This window comes from Pezoporus occidentalis, unplaced genomic scaffold, assembly GCF_034315485.1.
Source record: "Pezoporus occidentalis ecotype Australia unplaced genomic scaffold, CSIRO_AGI_Poc_V1 ctg204, whole genome shotgun sequence".
Classification (NCBI taxonomy): domain Eukaryota; kingdom Metazoa; phylum Chordata; class Aves; order Psittaciformes; family Psittacidae; genus Pezoporus; species Pezoporus occidentalis.
This window is the reverse complement of record NW_026913900.1, coordinates 240,398-263,482: the sequence shown is the minus strand read 5'-3', so window position 1 is coordinate 263,482 and position 23,085 is coordinate 240,398. Positions and strand designations below refer to the sequence as shown.

The window sequence follows — 23,085 nt, the reverse complement described above, 5'->3', positions numbered from 1 at the left end:
TTAAAAAAAAACCAACATATTTCCAACTTTTTATTTAAATACAGGTTTGTCTTAGATGAATGATGATGTGAGAGAGGAAGGATGTTAAAAATCTTCATAGAACAAGCCTTTCTGCTCTCTCCCAGTAACTCCTGGATTCACCCGATCTATACCAGCAAGATTTGCAAGCCTCCAGATACCAGCTTTTTATGGGTGGGTTTGTTTTGTTGCTCTGGGTTTAAAAAACAGGGAGCAGACAAGAGAAAGGACACTTTGGCAGTGACACCAATGGAAAACACAAACAAACAATGCACAAGCCAGTCTTTACTAAGCACTGGAGAATCTGTAAGACTGCAGTTTCACAACAAAAATCCACTGGTGTGACCACATTAGTTCCAGCACAGAAGTAACTGTGATATACCGAGAAGTAATCAATAGGCTTATTGTGGCTGCACACAGGCATAATTACTCTTGGGAAGAAGCAGCAAAACATAAATTTGGAAAAAAAGTACTGGCAACAGGTTGGTTTTGGTTTTTTTTTGTGTTTCTGAACTGACATATGCCCAAGCATTAGAGGAAAGCACAGCACAGGCTCTTACCCAGCACTCTTCAACAACTGTGAGCAAGTCTGACTTGTGTCAAGTCCCAGTGTTTTCAAATGCATTGTGGATAGCTAAATTAGGATTATCAGCTTTATTACTTAGATTCCATCTTGAGCACATATCACCTATTGCCAACTATTCCCATTTTATAAGTGTCACAATTTTTTAATTTTTCCATCATCCAAAGCTTTCAAAAAGGTGACACAAGAATTTTATAATTTACAAGTCTCAGTTTTACAACTTCAGACATAAGACCTTGAAAGTAACACAAAGGCTTAGATGTCAGTAATCCAGCTATGCTGTTAAAAATCTTATAACGTATAGATGTAAAGACTTATTTTTGAATGCCAAGGCAAATAGTACAGGGGCAGACAAGCCATGTGCCTGCATGATGTCCAGCAGAGGAGGAGTTTCAGCATCCACTTTCCTTCTCTTTTCCTAGGTACCAATAAAGACCTTTACCATAACAAGAAGGTCAGAATACTTCTGTCTCCATGTCCATTTATAAGCACTGTTCCTCACACACTGAGGTTTAATAGTCTCGGTAATAAATAATAAATTTGTGTAAAATGGTAACCTGAAGCCATCCTGAGTATCAGATAGCACCCGTTCTTAAAGACAACTGTCTCCACTGAGCAGACAGGCTGACACTTGACTGTTATTTCTTCCACGGTAAAACTGAAAAAACATTCTTCCATGCAAAAGTGTTTATTGAGATTTTCGCTTCTTTAAAGTAAAGAATCTGCAAAATATATCCATCTCTTCCTCTTTATAACCAAAGAACCTGAGTTTGTCCTCTGCTGGATTCCAAAAGAAACAACTACAAACCAGAAAAAAGTTGGTGAGTTTTCTGTTTTTACAGCACCTCCAACTCCCTTGTATCTAGTATCAAATTTAAACGAAGGCCACTTTTGTATTATTTAAAGAGGCTGCTTTACAAGCATAAAGACATTTCTGAACAATGCCAATCTGGGTCTTTTTTATTTATTTCTAAACCGATGTCCTCCTGATGTTTTCTTCCAGACTCCCAAATTGATGAAATTCTTAGTAACTGACAATTTCTGTAAGCATTCCTTGCATTTCCTGATCCCACTGCCATGTATCAGATATACACGCTCTGTTACCAAACAAAATTTTAGTTAATTTCCAGATCTGCATGACTCTAGGTATGTCTATATTAGCATTTAATTCAAATCAGGCTGCACTTTTGAAGTCAATCTCCCAAACAACCCTATTTTCCTTGCTTTGCTTTACATTACAAAGGAGTCTCCAACTACATGAACCAGATTTCTTTTAAGTAAAACTAAATCAGAGAATGAGCTTCAGGTGTGCACTGTACAAGCTTCAACCACGGACAGGAATTTAGCCACAGAATCAGATGAGGACCAGCTTGAAATAAAACCCTCATCACCTGTATAGGTTGGATGCCAGGTTCTTAGCACGTGACAGATCTGATCCAATTATATCCCACTGCTTGATAACATGGACACAGCCTCTTTTACAACTTAAATTTTTGTTGTGTCAGTTCCAAACTCATCTCTCCCTTTAAAAAAGGGAACTACAAAACCTCTGTCAGAGATGGGACTGAAGTGAATAATAATTATTAATTTATGCGAGTGACCTCACTCATTACTATTTCTTCCATTTCTTCCATTTCCTGCATTGGCGTAAGATGCTACATAAGAACATGCTTAATTTTATAAAAATCAATTGAGTTAAATATTTAATACAGGCATCCAAAAATGCTTAATTTTTAATGGTTTAGTTTTTCAAAATGTGTAGTACCATTCTTGATGGCATCTTCTGGAGAAATGCCATTAAGAATGAAATTAAAACTATTCAATAAATTATTTGCAGAACTCCACTTTCATTACAACTTGGTCCACTACAATGACTAAAAGAAGCAGAAACAAGTACAGAGCCTCACAGTGCTTGTCACTAGTTAGTTACATATTAAACCTAGATTTATCTGGGAATTTTTCTACATGTTAGGATTAAATTCAGGATCTTCATGCACTATTAATTCAGAAATACCAGCATCCAATTGAGGGAAATAAAAATCTAAATTGCATGAGTACAGCAACCACCTATCTAACCCAGAAAATTGCAAATTTGCTGCCATTGGCTGGTCCCTGGGAACAGTCAGAGCTGATTTCTAAACCTCATTTGCAGGGGAAGAAGGAAGGAACCAGCAGCCATGAGCAGGCCTGACAGGAGGAACACGCAGTAGCAAAGCTCAAGTCAGACTGACTCACCCAGAGGACTGTGGACTGCTTTTTCTTGTCTCCCCACTTGTCTCTAGATCCTGCTTCCCTTCTCAGTAGCTCCAGTTCCTCCACCTCCAGGGCTACATCCAACTCTTTCCCTCACCTGTTTCTTCATGATAAAACTTCCCTGGCACTTGACTCTCCCCGCATTCTGTTCCTTCAATTCATTCCCCCTTTGTTCAAACTGCCCCACCAGTTTTCAGCTTGAATTACCTCTTCCTTCTCAAAGGACCTTGCTACTTGTTGCAGTTGGGGAAACATGCCAAATTTTGAGAACTGCCCTTTATTTGGGGTGTGGGTGGGATATGTAACTTTCATTCCTTCAGTACTAGAAATTTCACAGCAGAGTAAGACATCAGAGGTAGATGAAGGATTCCTGATGTGGCTATAAACATTTTACTAAACTGACAAACCTGTACCAAGTAGGCACCACAGCTTTTAGCCCAAAACCAGACATAAAAGGTTGGCACACGGAAAATCTGCAATTGCAGGAAGACAGGATGAGCAGGTGGGCTCTACCTTTAAATGAGAATTGACTTCCCACAGTTTATACAAACAGAAGTGTGCAAATAGCAAATCTTTGTGCTATCAGACATCTGTAATTGAGGGGTTCATTTGGAATGCAAAATTAAGGAACCTAAGTTTGGAAAGTAACTTTAATTAAAGTAACATAACAGTTGATGTAATTCAATATCACTTAAGCACATGATCACACAAGGACTCATTGCTACAGACTACAGTTAAATGCTTCTCTATTCACTCCAGCTTCCAGTTATTTCTTTCCTGTTCGTTTACTTCCCCCAGCCATCAGGGCTTCACTTGTGCAGTTAACTGTTCAACTAATCATACCTTTATCCCAATCTGTGAAACATAACTTGTTTTGAACTTCCTGTAAATTCAGATCATGTCACAGACATGGGTGTCCTGGGTTCAGCAGTAGCAGTCATGTTTCTCTCTATGGTGACAGCAGACAAACAGTTAAATCAGAAAAAAAGAAAACCCAACAGGGCAATAAGCTTTAGTGTTTGAAATTTGGGGTGGGAGCAAAGACAAGAAGGAGAAAAGCAGGTGGTGCTAGGAACACATCTAGGTACGCAGTGTCAGAGACCTTATGGTCAGCTGATGGCTCTGTTAATCGTATGCAGGAAAGGTTTCGGAAGCAGAATTACTCTATTTCAGGGAAACTACAGCCCTAAATGAAAGACTTTTTGTTAGAAATCTATGCATAAAGGAAATAAAACTACAGGCCCAGATGGCAGCCTAGATGGCAGTTAACAGTCTCATGACTGCCACTACAAAATTTAGCCAGTTGCTGTAAGCTAGCAAGTTTGAAAAACAGTGAGTATACGGCTTTTAGAAGTCCACTGTAGCTGTGAAATCTGAGTGGAACTTGAAAGTGAAAGCAGCTATGCCAAATTTCCAAATCCTACTTCAAAGTTCATGTCTAATGATATGAATTTCTTAAGGAGAACCTTTTCACCAAATTTACATGTGAGAAAACCCCACAGCATGCAGGGAAAAGCAAATACCATATTGCCTGTGGCACATCTAGGGCTTCGTGGTTTTATCTGTGGAACAGAGAAGGTATAGGAGAAAGGACATCCTGCTGAACCAACAGCCCTTCCAAATTCAATAGGAATGGTACATGAAATAAAATGCGAGGCCTGAACAAACATATCACTTTCCACCCTCTGAACACTAAGTTTTCCAGGTAGCAAGATGGGAAAATAAGAGTTTGAAATGAAGTTCATGCACATTTATCCAATCCTCAAGGCAAGCTAGCTCAAAATCACTTCAGTAAAGATACAGCTACATGAAAGTTAATTTTTAAAATTAACTTGATGCCCGCATTTCTTTAAGTTTCAATAAACAATCACCAAATTATCCTTGCAAGGGTTAAAATTGCACAGAATAATACAATATGCCAGCACTTCGTGTCATACTCCTCTTCACATCTGTATTGCAGTGGTTTCGCCTTTCTACGTATCTGGTTGAGACAAATTAGTTCAGGACACCACTGATCTTTCGAGCACTTCCAGGTTGTTCTTGGAAAGCCTAGATTTTGTTGTCTTTATTGATTACTGCACAGATCTGAGGTGGCAGAAAAAAACTGCCGTCATTTGTGCGGAGTTATATTGAATTTCAGATATTGCATGGGAATAGCTGGCTGAAAAGGTATCACATAGAAATAATTCAGACTTAAACTGGTCAATGTAAGTACTAATCTAACCTGCCTGCTTGTCTGTAGGATAATGAGTGCTGCTGCCTCCAATGCAAAAATCTTTTGATAGACCTTTCATTTCCAGATTGACAGAAAATACAGGACAAATCTCTACAATTAAAAAAAATACAACTGCTTTTCTTTAAGCCAAGGTTTTGTCCTTTCTATGAGAAAACTCCTTTCTGTCAGAGGCAACTTTTTTCTTACTGAGACAAAACTTGTGTGTATTTCATGCACATTACTAGTCAGAAGTTAAATCAATGCACTAGACTAGGCCTAGCACATTCAGTTTGGGTTTGTTTTTTTTTGTGTTTGTTTTTTTCTTTTAAAAAAAAAGGGTTTTTTTTGTGTGGGTTTTTTTTGTTTGTTTTTTTTTTTGGGGGGGGGTGTGTTGGATTTTTTTGTTTGTTTGCTTTGGGTTGGGTTTTTTTTTGGTTGTTTTTTTTTTTGGAGGGGGGTGTCTTTTTTTTTTTTCCAGAACAGACCTGCTTTAAGGACCTGCTCTTCCAGGCTCTTAAAGAACTTGTCTGTTCCAGAGGCATCAGAGGACTGTATACATCACATCTTACAGAAGAGAGAATCTGCACCCCAGAACCTAGAACAACCTGGGATTTTTCTTCTGAGGGCTTACAGTCAACCTCACACAAACAGAAGACACTCTGAACGAGTAATACCTGAAGGGCCGACACACTGCTTCATAGATAGGCACTTTCCCTGCTCTTGATACGTGTTTCTGTTTTGACCACCTGAGTTTCCTGCAGAGATACCAGACAAAGCACTCTATGCAATCAAGCTTCTGAAAAATTACTACCTCAAGGCATAATCTAGAATTATTAGAACACAAATTCCTGAATAAGGCTGGAACTGTGCAGTACCAGAAAGCAAGACAGGATGCATCTTCCATGATGACATGAATCTGCATAAATCACAATGCACCCATACTCTCCACAGCATCTGATACTAGGAGTTCACTACTGGGGCCATGACAATCCAGACATAAACCTCCTTAGACCCATAATGAAAGTCTGCCTCAGCAGCAGGGCCAGAAAATTCCATCAAGCTTTTACTCTGTCCTGACAGATGCAATTTCCTGTACCAGAAAGAGTTTAAGCCTCCTGATTTCTTAGAAGGTATCCTGAAAATTTTATTTTGGCATACCTAGCTACAGCATCTGGAGTCATTTGAAGGACTCCACAGCCTGCTGTGCTGAGTGCAGTCTCTGCACTTCCAGTGAATCTGCAGTATTCCTCTCAGCCATCTTAAATGTTCTTTGTCAAATGATCCAGTAGAAGCTGAAAAATCAGCTGACTCTCCATACTTTGGGGCTAAAAAGAATCTGACAACAGCTCACTGTTAATACAAAAGCAGTTACACAGCTGACTACCCTCAAAGGCAATTCCATCAGCCTGCAGCACTGGTGATGCACCAAAGCCAGACAGTAACATTCAGCATAGAGAGGTCAAGTCAGAATCTGACTTACCAAGCTCTGTCAGAAAACAACTGGGTTAAAAGACTGCTGTGCAACTCCTTTCGTTGTATCCCACAGCTCTCCAAGCATCCAAAACAATTCTCTAACAGGTACTTCTGCTTTTCAAGAGAGATCTAAAACAGTTTATCTCAACTTTGGAAGCACCCAACACAAAGCTCCTGCATCCACAATCTCAGCTTCCTTTCAGGATACTGACAACAGACTGGCCCCGTGATTGACAGTCTTCTGTTCCATTTGTAAGAGCTACTAGTGACAGAACAAGAAGGAATGGCTTTAAACTGAAAGATGGTAGATTTAGATTACGTATTAGGCAGGTCTTCCCAGTGAGGGCGGTGAGGCACTGGCACAGGTTGTCCAGAGAAGCTGTGGCTGCCCTGTCCATGGCAGTGTTCAAGGCCAGGTTGGATGGCACTTGGAGCAACCTGGTCTAGTGGGAGGTGTCCCTGCCTGTGGCAGGGAGTTGGGACTAGATCCCTAGATCCCTTCCAGCCCATTCTGTGATTCTATTATTTGACATCCCCAAAACCAAGACTAGTTATGATACCATGGACTTCACACAACCCTTCCAGAGTTTCAAAGATTTATCAAAAAACACCTGTGGCTTTATGCTGTTCAGCCATCAGGCAAATTTCATAGTCAACTCTCCCAGCACGGAGTCCTGCTTGCCACTTAGCTAATACATTGCCTTGCATAAATGGAAACAACAATAAAATCTGATCAGTTGGCACCCAGGCTCAGAGGTGCACATTCTTATAATACCGATCCTGGGAATGTTGCCCAGGCTTCAGTTTCTCTCTGACAAAAGAGCAAATGATATCTAGCTTCTGCCTGTCCCACAGGACATACTAGACCACATTTTGATAGGTGATCCTCTTCTCCCTCCCCCTAAGACTGCAGCAAAAGTTAAAGTATTTCTTCAGTTTGTCTTCTTTACAGAACAATTCAAACAGTGAGAAACTTTTTCAGGAAACCTTTATTTAAAAAAAAAAAAAATAATTGCCACAACTTCAAAATCCATGGTCTCGGGCAGAAGAAGATGTCAAAGAAGATGTCAAAACTGAACCTCTATTCTACAACACTAACTTATACCTCTGCATGTGTGTAGGATTCATGTTTAGGTTAATTTTTAATTTGAACCACAGTGTGGTGGATTGACCCTGGCAGGTGCCCACCAGAACTGCTCTCTCGCTCCCCTCCTCAACTGAACAGGGGAGAGAAAATATAAGGCTTGTGGATCAAGATAAGGACAGGGAGAATCCTTACGGGCATCACACTTGACTTGGGGAAATCAGTTTAATTAATTACCAATCAAATCTGAGTAGGATAATTAGAAATAAAACCTAATCTTAAAAACACCTTCCACCCACCTTTCCCTTCTTCCCAGTCTTAACTTTACTCCCAACTTCTCTACCTCCTTCCCCCTAGGGGCACAGGGAGACATGGAATGAGGGTTATGGTCAGTTCATCACACACTCTGCTGCTCCTTCCTCCTCAGGGGGAGGGCTCCTCACACTCTTCCCTGCTCCAGCACGGACTTCCTCCTACAGGAGAAAGTCCTCCATGAACTTCTCCAACAGGAGTCCTTTCCACAGGCTGCAGTTCTTCACGAACTGCTCCAGTGTGGGTCCCTTCCATGGGTGCGGTCCTTCAGGAACAGACTGCTCCAGTGTGGGTCCCTTCCATGGGTGCAGTCATTCAGGAACAGACTGCTCCAGTGTGGGTCCCTTCCATGGGTGCAGTCATTCAGGAACAGACTGCTTCAGTGTGGGTCCCTTCCATGGGTGCGGTCCTTCAGGAACAGACTGCTCCAGTGTGGGTCCCTTCCATGGGTGCAGTCATTCAGGAACAGAATGCTTCAGTGTGGGTCCCCTGCTGGGTCACCCATCCTGCAGCAAACCTACTCCACTGTGGGCTCCTTTCTCCATGGGGCCACAGGTGCTGGCAGGACCCTGCTCCAGTGCATGGACACAGCCTCCTTTAGCATCCCCCTGCTTCAGCACAGGGTCTTCCCTGGGCTGCCAGTGGAGATCTGCTCCCCCATTAACCTCCATGGGCTGAAGGGGCACAGCTGCCTCTCCATGGGCTGCATCACAGGCTGCAGGGGAATTTCTGCTCTGGCACCTGGAGCAGCTCCTGCCCTCCTGCTTCACCGACCTTGGTGTCTGCAGGGCTGCTTCTCTCACATATTCTCCCTCCACTTGCTGGCTGCAGTGCAGCAACTTTTTTGCTTCTTTAATACATTATCAGAGGCACTACCACCATCACTGATGGGCTCAACCTTGGCCAGCAGCAGGTCCACTTTCGAGCTGGCTGGCACTAGGCCCTATTAGACAAGGGGGAAGCTTCTAGTAGCTTCTCAGAGAAGCCACCCCTGTAGCCCTCCCTGCTACAAAACCCTTGCCATGCAAAATCCAATACACATAGCCACATAGAATCATATTAAACACAGCTTGTGGGTTGGTAATTTCTGACAAAGAACACAGGTGAGAGGAACACATAGCTGGGAATAAGAAAACCTTTCCAAGGAGATCACTGCCTTCAGCAAACCACGAAGTCAGAGCCATCATCTCCGCAGCTCTGAACACATGGAAGCATGACAGCATCTTTAAGTAAATCAGGAGACACCTCAGACAATCCCCCCCTCTTCGTTAATGGCCTTCAACATGAGCAGACTTAACCTGGTACGTAAGTTTTCCTACAGAAAATGGACTAGACTGTTACATTAAAGAAAATAAAGTAATGCCCCTGGGGTAACCAATGCAAGACGCTAGAGCTCAAAAAATTACTTTTTTATTCAGATATAAGAATGCAAACACATCCAGACATTTTTGGCAGTTTAAACAGGCTGTAAGTACTGAGAGCCATTATAATTAATGTTCTAAAAATTCATAAAACACTTCTTTATTAGGTCAAAAGTATTCCTCCCCAAAAGCAAAATAAACACCCGAGTGTTCTGTTGTGAAAAGAATGAGTTATGACAAAATATGAATGGTTTTGAAGGTCAGTCATCATGCGTTTTAGTTGTCAGCAATGAGAACTATTTAAAAAGAATATGAACACCTTAAAGTCCAGAAGTTTGCAGCTGGCACAGAGAGGGAGTTGAAGTTTACGTTTTTTTTTTTTTTCCCTGGAGCTATAAGAATGCACATATTCTATTAAATAGCCTGTACTGAAACCAAAATCCTACTGGCATTAGAGACACAAAAGCACAGAATTCTTGCCTCACACAATAAAATCTGTTTAAGTTCTGCTAAAACACATAAACCTTAAAATTTGCATTACTTCCCTCCATTGTAAAGTGAAATGAGAGAACTGGTCAACTATCATTAAACCTTAAAACTGGCAGTGACTATGAAAGTAAGGGAAGCACATTCAGATTCAATTCATGCAGTGCACCTCATATCAACAACCCAGAGAAGAGCATTAATACTGATATACTAAATCCTAAATTTAGGCTCCTATTGATGTAATCCCTAGTGAAAAAAAAAATACAATGCCTAATTTTCTATAACTGTTTAGTCATATTTTAATTAACATTAGAATTTTATTAAAAGGTGTTTTTGCAAAGTGTCTTCCTTCAGACTAGTTCTGATTTATCAGTACAGTTTTGGGAAAAACTGACTACAACAAGGATGCTCCCATAGGAAGCAGGTGGGGCAGCTTGGAATGCTGCAAAAGATCTGTGAATCCTTTGGAGATTCCAGCTGTTGACAATCATCTATATAAGGATACACAAATACATACAAGTTTTGTTCCCAGTAGGTCCATCCATATTCCCCAGATTACAGCCTCATTTCTGTGAAACAGTGGTAAGACATTTGGATAATAACCAAACTTCCCCCAAAGTCTTCAGAGCAGACAACCCAGCACAGGAGCCTTCAGCTTTAGCTTTCAGCTAAAGATAAAAGGCATTACATCCAGTCTCCTGCTCTCTTTAAAATCGCTATTCAATACTGTATAGCAAAAGAAAAAGAAAGGCATATAGAAGTGCTTCAGGTTCTTCTACACAACTTCAGAATTCATTTGGTCCAAGTGCAGTATGCAAAATTCAGGTAGTTCTATGGTCTATACATTAGATCCTTCTGGATAAAGCTTCAAAAAGTCATAATGCGACATCCTTCTAATGTATGATGCTCCACACAGTTATCTGAAGGGGTGTTTTGGCTTTTCTCAACTAAGTGAAGTTACAGAAACAACTAAGTTTTTGCAGAGAAGATACAGAACTAGATATTTTACCAATTTTTGTAATTCAACAGTACAAAACCCCTCACCTTCTATATATAAGGAAAAGTGAAAGAGTACTTTATAATCCATAAAGCCACATGAAATTACCTTGCTAATATTTGATTGTATCTGATCCCAAGTGGCCTGAACTTTCCTTCATCTGTTTAAAACAACAGGGTAGAATACTTCCTGGTACAGTAACAGATTTGTTGGTCCCATCTCCAGAAAACGCAACTCACCTTTTTGTGTAAAAGAGGTTATACATAAAACCTCCCCAAAAGCAAATAAACAGAAAAACACCTCAAAAGAAAGCTATAATTATGGAATCAGAAGTCTCTTATTAAGAAATCTGCACTAAGGACTTATTCCTGCTCAGTCACGGAAAAGTCTCCAGACATTGTTATTTCAGAAAAAAAACCATCAGGGCAGTTAGAAGAAAAATCCCATGTAATCAAACAGACTGGATATTGCTAAAGTATCCTTTTACTCATTAGGATCTTAGAAGATATGACCATAAAAAGAACTTCCATGCTTACCACTAGCATGACACAGAACATGATTTACAGATCTAAAATCAGGCCACCACAGACCTAACTTCTGAGGTAAGCAGGTTAGAATAAGGCAATGCTGCATCATGCAGAAAGTAATACATGTGGATAGTTCAGTGGAGAAACTAAGCTGCTCAAAACTCCTCAGTCATTTCAGCTGTGAAGTCTTAACAATTATACATTCAGAATTCTGGGATGTTACACTGCCTATAGTTCTTTGGCCATGAAATCATGGACCCTTTCAACTTGACCTAAGATTTCCAATGACACATTTGTGAAAAACATACTGCATACAGAATAGAACTGAAGGGCACATACAAACACCAGGCAGGAAAACTCAACACCAAGTTCTTGGACATGCTGTGTAATTATCTAAATCTCATCTGGCCTCTTGCATTTCCTATCAATCTATACATTCAGAAGTAACAGTAAAGAATTCCAGTTTATCTCATGTCAAATTCCAGACATCACAGGACTACTTGTGCCTGCATCAAGGATATGAAAGAAAGACAATACAGATCTCTTCCAGTTAACTGCCTGGGAATAGGTTCATTTTGCATAGCTAACCCACCTTTTATAAACAAATACTGTAAAACATGGGCTGTATCCTGAAAAAGGAGGACTTGAAGAGTGGATAAATTAAATCCATAGCTTCTTCAGCCAAAGAATTTTTGTCAACAAAGTTCTACAGGCACCAGAGGTGCTACCACCCGAGCTAAAAAACACCCATCTGCTTAAACCTGCTAAGAACTCTGACACACTTGGTATTCTGCACATACCTTTAACCACTCTGACAATGCCGACAAATGCTAACAAAACTGACAGACCCTTTCCTTCAGACACATTTTAATATACTAACATGTCTTCTAGTGCATCATCCTACAAGTTCCGGATAACATGGTGTTCGAAGGTAGACCTGATGAGTACCAATGATCATTCTCTGCTGCACCTGCCAGGGGTATGTCACTTGACAAAAATGAGCACAAGGCTCATGGAAGGGGCAAAAGGGAGAAAACAGGCATAAATTGGGTTTTAGCCAATTAAATAAACCTGGGGAGGGAGAAGACGCCTGAAATATGACCACACATTTTAATACATGTTTTAAAGCAAAATACACTCTAAAGGAGAAGTTATTTTATTCTTGAAAGATAAAGTAGGTTAGACTTCACTGTCTTTGTTCCAGAGTGGCATAAAGAATAACACAAAAGCTTTTAGAATCATAGTTAGGGCTGGAAAGGACCTTAAGATCATCAAGTCCCAACCCCCCTGCCATGGGCAGGGACACCTCACAGTAAACCATGTCACCCAAGGCCTCGTCCAACCTGGCCTTGAACACTGCCAGGGACGGAGCATTCACAACCTCCCTGGGCAACCTATTACAGTGCCTCACCACCTTAACAGGAAAGAATTTCCTCCTTATATCCAATCTAAACTTCCCCTGTTTAAGTTTTAACCTGTTACCCCTTGTTCTATCACTACAGTCCCCAGCGAAGAGTCCCTCCGCAACATCCTTACAGGCCCCCTTCAGATACTGGAAGGCTGCTATGAGGTCTCCACGCAGCCTTCTCTTCTCCAGGCTCAACAGCCCCAACTTTCTCAGCCTGTCCTCATATGGGAGGTGCTCCAGTCCCCTGATCATCCTCATGGCCCTCCTCTGGACTTGTTCCAACAGTTCCATGTCCTTTTTATGTTGAGGACACCAGAACTGCACACAATACTCCAAGTGAGGTCTCACGAGAGCAGAGCAGAGGGGCAGGATCACCTCCTTCAACCTGCTGGTCACACTCCTTTTGATGCAGCCCAGGATACGTTGGCTTTCTGGGCTGCGAGCGCACACTGCCTGCTCACGTTCATTTCTCATCTACCAATACCCCCAAGTCCTTCTCCGCAGAGCTGCTCTGAATCTCTTCTTTGCCCAACCTGTAGCTGTGTTTCTACCAACATTGAGACAAATCAGCAAAGAAATATGTACATTTGTGACAGTTACATTGCTCAATGATGGTTTTGAAAATTCCATGTTTATTTTAGTTTCAGAAAACTTGCCCTGATGCAACAAACTTAAGATACTTTAATGTGACCTTTAGCAAAAAAAGAAGAAAAAAACCCAAACAACCCAAACCCCTCTGATACTACCAGCTTTCTCTATTTAGTGAAGGCACAAGAGCCAGCAACTGACATTTGAATCTCATCTAAATTCAAACAGGAAATTAAAGAGTTATCGATTATACACCAATTCACCCATGACTGCAGCGGATTCTCTACTGCAAGAACACTTCTAAAGGCATACTGGATATATACTACAGGTAAGTGCATTTCTGGGACACTGGGGTAGGCATTCATGCGCGTTTTCTTTTGCCCTCAAGTCATGAACAGAGAAGAATCTCAAGTATTCCTTAAACCTGAAAACACACATACCTCTAATATGTATCTTCTAAAAAGCTAAAATTCATTTTACAGATAAGCTTTAAATTATTCATTACCCTGAGTAACTGCTGCTCCATTATTATTTTCTGGGATATTCAAGAGAAAAGGAAAAACAGAGCATCTTTGCATGTTCCTTTAACTTAGGTATTTAATTTCCCACCCAAATAAGTGAATAAAATTCTTCTTTTAACAAAGTAAAAATGCAAAAAGGAGTTCAGATATACAGGTAACCTCTCTCCCTCTCTACACTGAGAATCATCTGGACCTACTAAACTGCCAAGCAAGTACCACAGTTAATAGAGAAATAAAAGAACCAGCAAAATGTTTAAGTTTTGTAGCTTCCTTCCAGGCTATGCTAAAGTTCTCTATGAACCTCAGCTGATTTAACACTTAAGATGTATGACACCTGTTTGTAAAATTATACAAGCAAAACTGCAGCCAAATATTTTTGCCTACTTATGCAGGTCTATAAAGCAGCTGGCTCCTCCTCCTCAGCAACTTACAGAACTGCTTATAAAATAGCAATCAGTACTGTGAAATTTAGGGGAAGGCAACAAAGACTTCCATATAAGGTTGTCAGATTAAATTATCTCATATGTTTATGCATTTTAATCTTCTGTAACAAAAAATACGGACTATATATAGCACTACTCAAAGGTTCAGAAAAAAAAATAAGCCCTGACGAGTATCTCTTTCTAAAGGAATTCATTCTCATTTAGGTTACAAATGGGCATATGACTTACGGCCCTCACCAACAGGAGCATTCCCCTGGAATACTTTAAAAACATAATAACGATGCAACCGAAGCATCAGACTTCAGGTAGGCCTTTTCAGTATAACATCATTCCCACCAAACTAGAAAGCCACTGAATTTCCTTACTCCTTGCAGAAGCAAATTTCAGTCCACTAATGACTTACTGGAAATTCAGCATTCCCTGTTTGACAAGAATGCAAGACACCTGTGAGTGTTGACAGATTTCAACACTGGATAGTTTCCAAAAGTATTCACTGAATATAGAAAAGAATCCCTATTCAAGCAAGCAGCTTCCTTATTCCGGTGAAGAAAGATGAAAGGCTGTCCAAGAGCAAATTGAAAGGAAACAGAAAAAAGTCAGGTTTTCCTGAGGTGTTTTATAAAGAATTAGCTATTTACATTTTGCCTGTTTTCTCTTTACAGCAAGGTAGGTCAATTGAAACTCCAATATGTATACCATATAGCTAAACGATTATAAGATGAAGACACACGTACACACTATCATGTCCACTTTTGCTTGTTCAAATCTGAAATGCAATTGTTGGAGAAAACAACTGCAGGAAAAATATTCAGGTTATGGATTTAAAATTTAAAGATTACATATATAAGATTGCAAAAGCCAAGAAGGAACAAGGTCAATATTCCAATGTGTCAATGGTTTAAACCCAGTCAGCCACGCAGCTGCTCTTCTCACTCCCCACCCTTCCCCCGCCCCCCCCCGAGGGATGGGGAGGAGAATAGAAAGAATGGAACTCCCCACGGGTTGAGATGAGTAACTAAGGTATAACACAAATCACTGCTGCTACCACCAGTAATAATAATGATAAAGGAAATAACAAGGGAAGAGAATACAACCGCTCACTACCCACCGACAGATACCCAGCCTGACCCGAGCAGTGATCTAGCCCTTCCGGGTAACCGCCCCAAGTTCTACATCCTCGCCATGACATGCTGTGGTATGGAATACCTCTTTGGCTAATTTGGGTCAGGTGTCCTGTCTCTGCTTCCTCCTGGCTTCCCCTCCTCCCTGGCAGAGCATGAGGGTCACAAAGTCCTTGGTCAGAGTAAACATTACTGAGCACCAATTAAAAACATCAGTGTTATCAGTGTTGTTCCTAGGCTGAAAGTCAAAAACACAGCACTGCACCAGCTACTAAGAAGGAGAAAAATGACTGCTACTGCTGAACCCAGGATGCAATGTCTGTAAAATGTAAAATAACGTAAAGAAATGTTATTTATGTAGCCCCTTTCTTATATACCACAGAATGGCAGGAAGGATGAAACAACTTTCCACCTTTTATAAGCAGCTATGAAAATTACTAAAATTGACACAGAATTACATAGCCATACAGCAGCAGGCTCCGTTTCTAGGAGTGACTTTCACACTGCCCCACAGCAGTATACAGCTTCCCTAACTAGCAGTCCTACCAACTCAACCCAGGGTCAAAAATGGGTTATTTTCATGGGATTGCATTAACAGCAGAAGATTCTGCAGAATAAAGTATGTACCCCAGATATGTCCCTGTGTTTACTTCAAATGATTTACTGAAGTATACATGACTACAAGCCAGGAAACAGCTTTCAAGCACATGAAGATGACTAGAGTCTGACTTGGTTCTTCTGGCTCTCTTTGTGACAAGATAAAACAATAAAAGTTACTAAAGCGAGCAGAAATAAATACATTTAAATACAGTTCTGCTGAACACCAGCAGTACTCATGTACATTCCTTCTCACATTAGTATATTCTCAAAAGTAAAATAGAATAAATATTTGAGCAATTTAAACAGAACCACACAACAACTCAGTAACAAGTTTACAGCTCTTTGTATTTAAAAAGAAAACAGAACTTTAAAGATCTAAGCAATGCAATTCAATCTTGATCAAAGCAGTATGCAATCATATGCTGGCAGTCACTAGAGCAGATGCCTGCCATTAGTGTAATATAAGCATCTCCATAACTTAACTCATCCTTATTTAGAAAGTAACAGAAATCTGGGGTAAGAACAAAAAATAGACTTGCAGCTACAGAAAGCCCAGGAAAGGGTGAGCACAAGATAATGTAATATATTTTGTTTGTTCATATATGTCTGAAAGTCAGGTGAAACCCAGAAATTCTCAAGTTCTTCATGGTACAGGATGTCTCTCTCTAATAAACCAGAATGTGATATAATAATTCAGTGATCAGACTAAATGAGGTTTAGTTTTTGGCTTTGTTTTGTTGTTGTTTTTTTTTAATGAGGAAACAAGGAGCATACGGAGGAAGCAGATGATGACATGAGACACATATGCATGACCCAAAACAAAAACTCTTAATCACATCCTTGAACAGGACTGCTAACTTTTACCAAGGCTTGAAGAGGCATAAAATGGCCTCACATTACTTTGTGTTGCCTAAACCAACCTGGGAGTGAGAGGGCCCCCCACCCCCCCCCCCATATATTCTTCAAGATACAGCTCAAAAAGCATGAAGATTCAAGCATTCAAGAACTCTTCTGATTAAGGAAGAGCTTGTGGGCTTTCCTTGTCTACATGCTCACTCAGGGGTAAGGTTTATCTCTTTGTCATCACAACCTAATGCTTTGCCATTTGAATAATGACAATATCAATTCTTCTTTGCCTAGTCCAGCAAATCGCCTCGGGGGAGGTGGGATCTTCTTGGCTGGTTGTGTGCAGTGTTTTCTTTCATTAAATAAGCTGAGACCTGCTCGTAGCTCCTCTTTGTTAAAAGTAACAAAATATTTATAAGTTATCTCAAGAAGAACATTCTTAGATACTGAAAAATAGCAGCAGTCTAGATACATAACTATTATCACACTACTTGTAACTTGACCTTAGAATTGACAAACTGAAAAGCAGCTTCAGAACCCTATTACCTGCCTTTGGTGGGAGTGGGGGAAGACATCCCATCATTTGAAACCTGGATGATCAAGATGCTCTTAAAGATACAGAATATGTTACTCCAAATAAAGGAAAAACACTAGGCAGGATGAAGTGATACTCTTCTGTTTGAGCTCACAGATGACACTTGCTAAGAGTTATAAAGAGGAGGAAGAACAAGAGTTCACCCTCTATCAGCTTCAGAGGTCATAATGAAGAAAAGTTTATCAGCAATGTAACACAGGAAGGCGTCTTGAATAACTGAATATATTTATACTTTGAATGGGGTGAAGGAGGAAGACTGTTTAGGATTATGGAAGAGGTAAGGAAAAGCTGTGGAGAGAGACAGCTTTGGTTTAGCTACTGCTCCTCACCAGACAGAAGTTAAAATACTCCAGAATTCAGCCTAGCTGTTCCAGGAGCAAAGTACTCACCCCAAAGCTCCTCAGCCTTGCCATGCTGCTTCCGGTGCACTGACTGTAGAGCATAATCAGAAAAAGCAAACTGCCTACTGCACATAAGTAATAACAAACAACTTTTCCATTACTGCAGAGTAGCAACACATTATTTTTCTATGAGTCTTTTGGTACCTGGATTATTAAAAAAAATATTTTATGCATTTAAAATAATAATTACTTTAGGCCTTTACAATTCTTACACTCTTCAGTCACTTGCTCTTTCTTTCATGTCATCATAAATGTTAGAAGTTTTCGCAGCTTAAGCTCTAACTTTAGGTACAAAGTTGGAAGTATTTTGATGAGCATTGAGGGCTTCTTTTTGTTTAAAAGCATGACAGAATATGACATTCAACAAACTGAAAAGCCCACTTAGTACTTTAGACTGTTCTGGTATGTTTTAGGACAAATAACTGTATGAAATGGTAAATACACAGCACCACCAGGGCACAGAGATACTAATAAAAAGCAGATAAAGAGCTTTCCAAGCCTTTGTCAGCAACAGTGAAACTAAAATAGTTTATGGAGAATCTAGAAGCTACTGCAATACTATGAAACACTGCACAATAAGTATAATGGGAAGTTGCCTATAATTGGGTCTTATCTTTATTATATTTATCTTACTATCTTTATTTTATCCTCCTTAAAAAGGCTCCCTCAGATGCTATTCGGTTTATGTGCTACTAAAAAAATAATCAAAAAAGCCACCTATTCTCTGAGAAAAATTTTCAAATACTACTGTTACAAAGAATATATCAGGGAGGAACAATTTTCACTTATTTCATTAGCTAATCCTCCGCAAGAGAACCTCTATTTTCTAACAGTAGTGATATTTAAGTTGATCATTCAAATTGAAATAATACATGCAAAAAGAAAAAACAAAAGGAAGAAAGCCCAAAATTCCAATGAATTCCAAGAAAACAGCCTTTTTTTAAAGCCTGAATGCAAGAGAAAAGCACAGAACAAAAAAATCTTATGTATTTGTCTGACATTTGAGTTTTCTTTGACAAAACTACAGCTATATTTGAGAAAGCTTTCCAGTTCACAGATCAATTCCATTTTTTGTTGATGTTGCAATAAATTTTAATTAAAAACAGTAACAAAAAGGAAAACATCAAATGCAGTTTTAAATAAAAGCCAGTAAAGAAAATAAATGCTTATATTACCACCTTCTCAATGATATTGGTGGAGGGAACAAAACAGGCTATGGAAAATGAGTAATAGCCACACAACTGCGATCAACGCACAACGTAAACAAATAAAGGAACATAGGGACAAACTTTCTAGTAGGGCTTGTTGCAACAGACTAAGGGATAATGGTTTTAAATTGAAAGAGGGGAGATTCAGTCTAGATATAAGAATGAAATTTTTTACAGTGAGGGTGGTGCACTGGCACAGGTTGCCCAGAGAAGTGGTGGACGAACCATCCCTGGAAACACTCAAGGCCAGGCTGGATGTGGTTCTGGGCAACCTGATCTAGTGGAAGATGTCCCTGCTCATTGCAAAGGGGCTGGAACTAGATCAGCTTTGGAGGTCCCTTCCAATGCAAACTACTATCTATGGATATTCTGTTTTCTGGCTTAAATTGTACACACCATCTCACAAGTAAACATGGCTTGCAAGCTAAAAGTAGTCCTTTGAAGTTATTTTCATACATTTCTATGTGCAGTCTAGAACATGTCATTTTTAAAGAGTCAAAACTGAAAGAACTAGTAACAAGAGATCTTACTTAGTAACACTACATGGTTGACATTCGGACAAATATTAAAAAAAAGACATGAAAAAGATTCCTGCCTGTAGTATTTGGGGGATTTTCTCTAGTTTCATTATCTGCCTTGAGGTTTCTGGTCCTCCACCAGCTTCCAACATGGTTTAACATTTTGTTTTAAAAATTTAAAATAAAAGGGATTCTGTGGAGTTGCGTGATAACATTCACGCTTTATAACATAGCAGCAGTCTGATAATAGAAAATTCAACTGGAAAAAGAATGCAACAATCTACTCATGCGAGAGTTGCAGACAGCCAGAAAACCAATTCAAAACCTGTCAGAATTTATTACCCGTTATTACAAAATGATAACATTGTCCTTTCTTGAGTTTGAAAGCCTGATGTGCATACATTTCTGGTGAAAAAATTTTGCTGTCAGTTTTCAATTATATCTATATAAAAATGATTGCTTACAGGCCAACAGCTTAATCTACAGCCATTTCGTATCCTACCTCTCAAAAGGAAGGAAGAAAACTACTTTTAGTTCACGTCAAAGTAAACTCCCCCATTCTAAGTCCTACAATAGGATCCTAACGTTTCCAGAAAAATCATGGGATTCACAAGAAGCACATTAAGAGTTACTCCTTTCCTGGCAAATTGCTTCTCATTTCGTGAAACACTGCCAAATCTAACACTGACAGAAGAAACACTTCAGAACTTCAACATTTTTTAAAGTCTTTCCATTGTTTCAAATACGCTCTTAGAAACAAACATTTAACATCCACTGTATTACACTATCTTTCCCAAGTCACAAACACTCCTAATTTTAAAAAACAGAAGTATTGAGTGCTGTAGCAAAAGATTTAAAATAAAATAAGAGCCCAAATCTAGTCAAAGTGGTCAGACTGAAAAAAAACACAAAAAGGAAAAGAAAATGCTAGGCATCCACCCAACAGCTCCCACTGACAAAATATTCAGACTGAGATCTTCAGATAGCTTGTAGCACTAAACCATTTGGCAGCTCTCCTGCCTCAGTTCTCTGTATAAAGACCAATTTAAATCAGGGAAGAGAAGGCTACCACAAACAGAAAAAATAACCTACCTAGTTCTTCATGCCCCAAGCTAGACCTTTAGAAAGGTAGAACTCAGGCCATTTGACACAAACCTTAGTTACAAGTAACTAATTTTAGAAGTGTACTGGAGAAAAATAAATAAGTAAAATACGTTAAGTCTTCTTCTAAAGAAGGATTTAATCTTAAAGCCCACCAATCTGACCCTAAAAAGGGGCCACTGCTCAGTGCCCCATTTGTTAGCATAGTTCTTCCCTCAACTGTGAGGAGAAAGGAAGATGGTAGCACACTTGCAAACTGTACACTCAAGTGCCAATTTCCATTTTAAACCCCTGCTACACAATACAAATCAAATTTCACCACTGCAGCCAGACAAACTAACATGGCTGGTGTTGAACAAGGTGAAGCAATTTTTGCTTCTGTCCTCCATTCACTAACTCAGCTGAAAAAAAAATCTTGCCAATTAAAAAGGACCAACCAAGCAATCTATTAGACTGGGTTAGAAATCGGATTTGACCTAAATTCTCAGAGCTCGTGAGGAAGACAAGGTATCCACTTCACACGAAATATGCAACCCCACACATCCAGGCTTCTATCAGGCAGAACCATCAACTTGTAGAGGTCTCCAGAAGCTGTTCAGTCCAACCTCCTGCCCACCACAGAGCCAAATTCAAAGTTAGGCTAAGCTGCTCAGGACTTTGCCCACTAGTATCGTCAACATGTCCAAGAATGGCAGGCCTGCAGCTTTTCTCAGCAACATACCCAAGTAACTCACCATTCTAATTATTTTATCTTTTTTAATACAATAAGAAATTACCTTGCTGTAACTTGTAACCACTAATTTCTCATCCTTTCAACACGCATTCCTAGGAAGACCATAGCTCCATCTTCCCTAAAACATCCATCAGGTAGCTGAAGACAACAAAGAGATCACTCCTCAAGCTTCGGCAGGCTGAACAAACACACCTGATGCTTGGCAGACCCTCTGCAGCAGACTGCATTCGTCTCTCTCTTGTACTGGGGGACCCAGACCTAGAAGACCAAGCATCTAGCCTGCTAGCTATGATTTCTGCTCTAATTCAGCAGAAAAGTGAGCCAAACCCAAAAGGTTTAGTCTCAAACCCACTATTCTGCCAGCTGCAGGCCAGAGCTAGTACCCCGTGTAACCAAAGGATGAGGTTCCTCAAACAACTCATGTGATGGTTTTGGCGTTGGGTGGGTTTTTTCATTTGTTTTGGTTTGGTTTTGTTTCTTGATAAGCTGGATTTCTGACAGATCAGGACAATGAAGTGACTTAACCTGGTCACATCAATTACTACATGGAATATAACAAAAGAAGCGAAAGGTGCAGAACCACCCGATATCTCACTGCCCTGAACAAATAACATAGTTTTATAGCAAAAGCAATGCTAAAAACCTACAGCATATCCTCAATTTGCAAGGCTGTTAGCTCAACTACTGTGTTATTTTAATGCTAAAATAATTTTTAATGCTAAAATAATTTTGTTGCTTGCCATGGCAGATTAAGAGAAGTGTTTTGATGAAGAACTATGCAAACATTCTGCAACGTAAGCAATGCATGGGCAGAAGCAACATAATTCAGATATGTTCAATGCTAACTTACAGTCTGACTGCAGCAGAAGTTGTGTGTTGGTGATACAAAATTACCCACAGCTCCGCCACCTATTAATTTACCCCCGATCTCAGCACAAGAGGTTCACCATCGGTTAAGGCTGCTTGAAGTTTCTAAACTGTAACAATTATCTAAGTAAAATAAATTATATATGTGCATTTATAGTCCTTTTCTCACTTCTAGGCATTATAGATGCAGAGATCTCAGGCTGAAAATTCTGAAACTATCTGAATTGCACTGAAACCCATTACAGAGGTACACACTGGAACAGAAACAAAAAGGTGGGTTGGGATTTTTGGTTGGTTGAAGTTTTTTTTAATCAATTACCTTTATATATTCTCAACAACAGCAGCTGCATACTGTTTTTTTGGGAATGAGTATATTTTTTTATTCAACACTACACACATTTTCACATATAGCATGAGACATACTGAGTTGAGAAAACGCTAAGAAGAATTTGGCTACAGAATGCATGAGATGATGAAGTAATTTATTTTTACTATATATAGTCTTACTAAGAAAACGGGATACAGCATCCATTTTAATTTTTGCTCTTAAGGTCAAATTTTATTGACTTTGAGGTAAACTCAATCTTCCCAAAAAGTTTATGTTTGGATTTTAAACTTGTGAAGCAGACAATAACCAGCTGAAACTAGATTTCTCATGTTCAGGCTGAGGAGAAGAAAAATTCTCCAACCTGTACATGACACCTCAACTGAGAAAGATAAAAGAGACAAAAGGCTCCCTGTAGCAAAACAGAAAGAATCAGTTTGGTCCCTTTGGTTTTGCAGGAGCTCATGAAGCAGCAGCAACACTCAGAAAGAATTTTCATCA

General features: G+C 39.7%; 1 protein-coding gene across 2 annotated transcripts in view; it reads right to left on the bottom strand.

Annotated features, from left to right (window-relative positions):
* Positions 1 to 23,085, bottom strand: part of BMPR1A (bone morphogenetic protein receptor type 1A) — an 81,175-nt gene that overhangs the window by 40,215 nt on the left and 17,875 nt on the right. The gene's annotated exons all lie outside the window — the stretch shown is intronic.